At 66.5% G+C, this 5000-nt stretch overlaps 1 non-coding gene and 1 pseudogene across 1 annotated transcript; both read left to right on the top strand.

The window, feature by feature from the left end:
* The first annotated feature begins 3458 nt into the window (after positions 1-3458).
* Positions 3459-3612, top strand: LOC144489777 (5.8S ribosomal RNA). Its single transcript, XR_013497050.1, has one exon. It is a non-coding gene; the product is annotated as a 5.8S ribosomal RNA (ribosomal RNA).
* A 1260-nt stretch (positions 3613-4872) lies between these two features.
* Positions 4873-5000, top strand: part of LOC144489779 (28S ribosomal RNA) — a pseudogene marked incomplete at its 3' end in the record, with an annotated part of 2628 nt that continues 2500 nt past the window's right edge.

Here is a 5000-nt window from a genome sequence, read left to right as displayed (position 1 = left end):
CACGGCAACACGGCCGGCCTGCCTGCTTGGGACGATGCGGTCCTTTCGTTCAGCGGTTCCACGGTTTGGCCGGCGCGAGCAGATGCTTGGGGGGGAGACGGTGGGCGTCAGCCACGCACTCACTCTGCTTCTGCAGTCCGGTCCACTCCGCCCGTTCTAGCTGCTCGTTTGGTCCCTCGCCCGCCAGCAGACCGTTCCGCCGACGGTGCTCCTCCTCCGCAGCGACTTCTGCCTAGCCCCTCTGCCGGGTGCGATGTCTCCGGCGTCCGCACCGATCCTCGGCATTGGTGCCGCACACGCAACGCCTGCGTCGTTGGAAGGGCTTCGCCGTTGGCGTCGCACACAGCCCTGTGGGGGTGTCTTTGCAGTCCGTCCGAGAGGTGGGGGCACGCACGGCAACACGGCCGGCCTGCCTGCTTGGGACGATGCGGTCCTTTCGTTCAGCGGTTCCACGGTTTGGCCGGCGCGAGCAGATGCTTGGGGGGAGACGGTGGCGTCAGCCACGCACTCACTCTGCTTCTGCAGTCCGGTCCACTCCGCCCGTTCTAGCTGCTCGTTTGGTCCCTCGCCCTCCAGCAGACCGTTCCGCCGACGGTGCTCCTCCTCCGCAGCGACTTCTGCCTAGCCCCTCTGCCGGGTGCGATGTCTCCGGCGTCCGCACCGATCCTCGGCACGGCGCGGGTGCGCACCTGTGGGCCGCCGCCCCGTGCTCCACGTCCGTCCGTGTGTGCCCGCTGTGGGGACCGTCTTCCTCTCGCCTGGGCGACGGCTTGCGGGCTGCGACGTGACCTTGCCACCGCCTTGCAGCATTACATCCGCAGTTGAAACGAAGAGAGCTGCTGCGGGCTTGGGTGCTTGTCCTGGCGGCTTGTCGACGGGACCACGGTGAACGGCCACTGTGTGACTCCGCAGGGAGACGTTCTGGTGCAGTCAGGGGCCTTTTTGTCTCCCGCCGCGGTGAAGCTTTGGTCGCATTCTAGTCACTCTCTCTTCAATCCCGGTACGGGGTACCTGTTCATGCTCACCATTCCTCGAGCACCCGCGTGCAGAGGGTGGGTGCGAGGTTTAAAGATTCGTGGTCCGCCTGTCGGTCCGGTCTCGTGCTGACTTGAGCGAGTGTCCTCCGCGTTCGAGAGAATGTGCCTGTCCGCGGGGGCAGCCGCGCTTGCGAGCGTTCCGCCGCGCCCCCTTCCCCAGCCCGCCGAGGTTGGGGCGTGCGGGGTCGGCTTGCGCCCGTAGCGTCGGCCTGTCCTCCGCGGCTTGCACCCGACTCAGTCCGCTGCGGCCTCGCCTCGACTCTCGAGCCTTCCGACAGACGGTGACACCAGAGAACTCTGCCTCTGGCTGTTGCGGGGCGTGACGGCGCGTGTCGGGCTCCGGCCCGTCACCCACGCCGGCACTCAACGCCTGCGAGCGCCCTGTTTCCTCCGAGAAAGGTTTTTCGCTTGATTGTCGCTCGAGTGCGTGTGCCTCCGGGGCTCACGCCGTGGTACGCGCCAGGCTGGGGCTCCACCGTCACGTCGGCGGGGGAGCGTTTAGCGCGTCCCAGGATCGGACAACCTCTCCGGGGGCCCGAGCCGAAACCCGACACGGTATAAAAGTCGTAACAAGGTTTCTGTTGGTGAACACGTTGTGAAGGATCTTTGTCGGCCGGGGGCCCGCCACCTCTCCGGGGAGGGCGGCCCGTCACTCCTTGAACGCGAAGGCTGGCGCCGGTTGGGCCAGGCAGGAGAGCCTCACGGGGGCCGGCCCCGGGGCCAGGTATCGGACAACCTCTCCGGGGGCCCGAACCGAAACCCGTAACACAGAATAAAAATCGTAACAAGGTTTCTGTTGGTGAACACGTTGTGAAGGATCTTTGTCGGCCGGGGGCCCGCCACCTCTCCGGGGAGGGCGGCCCGTCACTCCTTGAACTCGAAGGCTGCGCCGGTTGGGCCAGGCAGGAGAGCCTCACGGGGGTTGGCCCCGGGGCCGTGGCCCGTACTGACGCTGGCGCCTCCCACGCGGGTGGGAGGTCACACCGACAATTTCGCCGTACCCGTCGAACGGGCCTGGTCACCCGTACGCACGTTCCGCCGAAGCCGGGCGACGTCGATCTCGGTCCCACTCGGTTGGGCCGGCGCGCGGGCGCCGCCACCGACGAGCACGCACACGCTCGGTTGCACGCCGGCAAGTCCATGCGGGTGCCGCACACGCTACGCCTGCGCCGTTGGAAGGGCTTCGCCGTTGGCTTCGTAGGGTGTCTTTGCAGTCCGTCCGAGAGGTGGGGGCACGCACGGCAACACGGCCGGCCTGCCTGCGTGGGACGATGCGGTCCTTTCGTTCAGCGGTTCGGCGGTTTGGCCGGCGCGAGCAGACGCTCGGAGGGAGACGGTGGCGTCAGCCACGCACTCACTCCGCTTCTGCAGTCCGGTCCACTCCGCCCGTTCTAGCTGCTCGTTTGGTCCCTCGCCCGCCAGCAGACCGTTCCGCCGACGGTGCTCCTCCTCCGCAGCGACTTCTGCCTAGCCGCTCTGCCGGGTGCGATGTCACCGGCGTCCGCACCGATCCTCGGCACGGCGCGTGTGCGCACCTGTGGGCCGCCGCCCCGTGCTCCACGTCCGTCTGTGTGTGCCCGCTGTGGGGACCGTCTTCCTCTCGCCTTGGCGACGGCTTGCGGGCTGCGACGTGACCTTGCCACCGCCTTGCAGCATTACATCCGCAGTTGAAACGAAGAGAGCTGCTGCGGGCTTGGGTGCTTGTCCTGGCGGCTTGTCGACGGGACCACGGTGAACGGCCACTGTGTGACTCCGCAGGGAGACGTTCTGGTGCAGTCAGGGGCCTTTTTGTCTCCCGCCGCGGTGAAGCTTTGGTCGCATTCTAGTCACTCTCTTCAAAGCCCGGTGAGGGGTACCTGTTCATGCTCACCATTCCTCCGGCACCCGTGTGCGGAGGGTGGGTGCGAGGTTTAAAGATTCGTTGTCCGCCTGTCGGTCCGGTCTGGTCTCGTGCTGACTTGAGCGAGCGTCCACCGCGTTCGAGAGAATGTGCCTGTCCGCGGGGGCAGCCGCGCTTGCGAGCGTTCCGCCGCGCCCCCTTCCCCAGCCCGCCGAGGTTGGGGCGTGCGGGGTCGGCTTGCGCCCGTAGCGTCGGCCTGTCCTCCGCGGCTTGCACCCGACTCAGTCCGCTGCGGCCTCGCCTCGACTCTCGAGCCTACCGCCAGACGGTGACACCAGAGAACTCTGCCTCTGGCTGTTGCGGGGCGTGACGGCGCGTGGCGGGCCCCGGCCCCTCACCCACGCCGGCACTCAACGCCTGCGAGCGCCCTGATTCCTCCTTTTTTTCGCTTGATTGTCGCTCGAGTGCGTGCGCCTCCGGGCTCACGCCGTGGTACGCGCCAGGCTGGGGCTCCACCGTCACGTCGGCGGGGGAGCGTTTTGCGCGTCCCAGGATCGGGCAACCGATCCGAAACCCGATACAACTTTTAGCGGTGGATCACTCGGCTCGTGCGTCGATGAAGAACGCAGCTAGCTGCGAGAATTAATGTGAATTGCAGGACACATTGATCATCGACACTTTGAACGCACTTTGCGGCCCCGGGTTCCTCCCGGGGCTACGTCTGTCTGAGGGTCGCTTGACAATCAATCGCACTTCGCGCGCATCCGTGCGCCGAAGAGCGCGGCTGGGGTGTCGCAGAGGTGCCGTCCTCTCTGTCCCCCTAAGTGCAGACCCAGAGTAATCCGCGTCGGAGAGCTTGACCTCTTGGGTGCCGGCGTCCGCCTCCGGGCTCGTCGGCACTGCCCGCTCCCGCACTGGCCCAGCCACCTCGGGGTCGCCGGCACGGCTGTCATCGGGTTGCCAGAGAGAGAGAACGTGACTGCCTCGCTGCCGGGACCGTGTGTGCCTTCCGTTAGGCTCGGGCCAGGGGGGTTGACTCTCTGTTGATGTGTGTGTGTGGCTCGTCCACGGGAAGGATCCGCAAGAGTTGGCTCGGTTGGGTGCTCCGGCACAGAGAGTGAGAGAGTGGAGTGACTGTCCGCTGGACGTCTCCGGACACGTTGCCTCGCGTGGTCCGTGCTCGGTTGCCTGCCGGTGGGTTGCCGTGGCCGTTCAGTGCCGTCGCGTGGAGGACGGCAGCTTGACGCGTGTGACGCTTGATGCCTGGATCGGTGCTCGGTCGTGCCGTGCTTTTCTTCCCTCTGTTGCGCGTGCGAGTGCTTGCATTTTTGTCGTGGGAATCCGTGGCGGTTGGGTGTCGTTGCTTGTGTTGCGCTGGAGCTGCGGCTCCTTCCACACTCCGCAGCCCACCCTCTGCCGTTGCGGTTCTGGGGCAATGTGCCTGCGCCCGCGTTCAACGTGTGCCTTGGGTTCGAATCGTCGCAGAGCCGACTTGGCCGTGTGGTCCTCGCTCCGGTGTCTCCCCGTGTCCTGCTGCCGCCGAAGTCTTCTACGTGAAAGGTGCTGTCCTGGCCGCGGCGTGGCCACCCGCCGCTTGCAGCCCGTGCGCTCCGCCGCCCGGCTTCGTCCTTGGCGTCTGGCCTTTCGCTCCGGCAGGCTGTGTGTCCCACGGCCCTGCTTTTCTCTCGCTCGATACCGCCGTCGCACCGCGACCCCGCCAGCAGCACTGCTTTCCGTTACCGTGGAGGTGGGCGCACGCCTCGCCGCAAACGATTCTCTGGAACAGTTGACGTGCCGAGCCCGGTCCGGCGCCGAGTGCGAGGGGGCACGCAGCGCTCGCAGTACCGTGTGCGTTCCGTGTGTGTCCGTGCCTGTGCATCCGCTGCGCAGCACGGCGCGCACTTGCGAGCACGCGTACGTGTGTGTGTCTGTGTGTGCGCCCGAAGCGCGTGGAGGCGCCGACGACCGGCCGGCCAGAGCACTCGTTGCTGCCTACGACCTCAGATCAGACGTGTCAACCCGCTGAATTTAAGCATATTACTAAGCGGAGGAAAAGAAACTAACAAGGATTCCCCTAGTAACTGCGAGTGAAGAGGGAAGAGCCCAGCGCCGAATCCCCGCTC

This window comes from Mustelus asterias, unplaced genomic scaffold (genome assembly GCF_964213995.1).
Source record: "Mustelus asterias unplaced genomic scaffold, sMusAst1.hap1.1 HAP1_SCAFFOLD_2536, whole genome shotgun sequence".
Lineage (NCBI taxonomy): Eukaryota > Metazoa > Chordata > Chondrichthyes > Carcharhiniformes > Triakidae > Mustelus > Mustelus asterias.
Note: the sequence above shows the minus strand (reverse complement) of the source record. Positions and strands in the feature narration are given on the sequence as shown.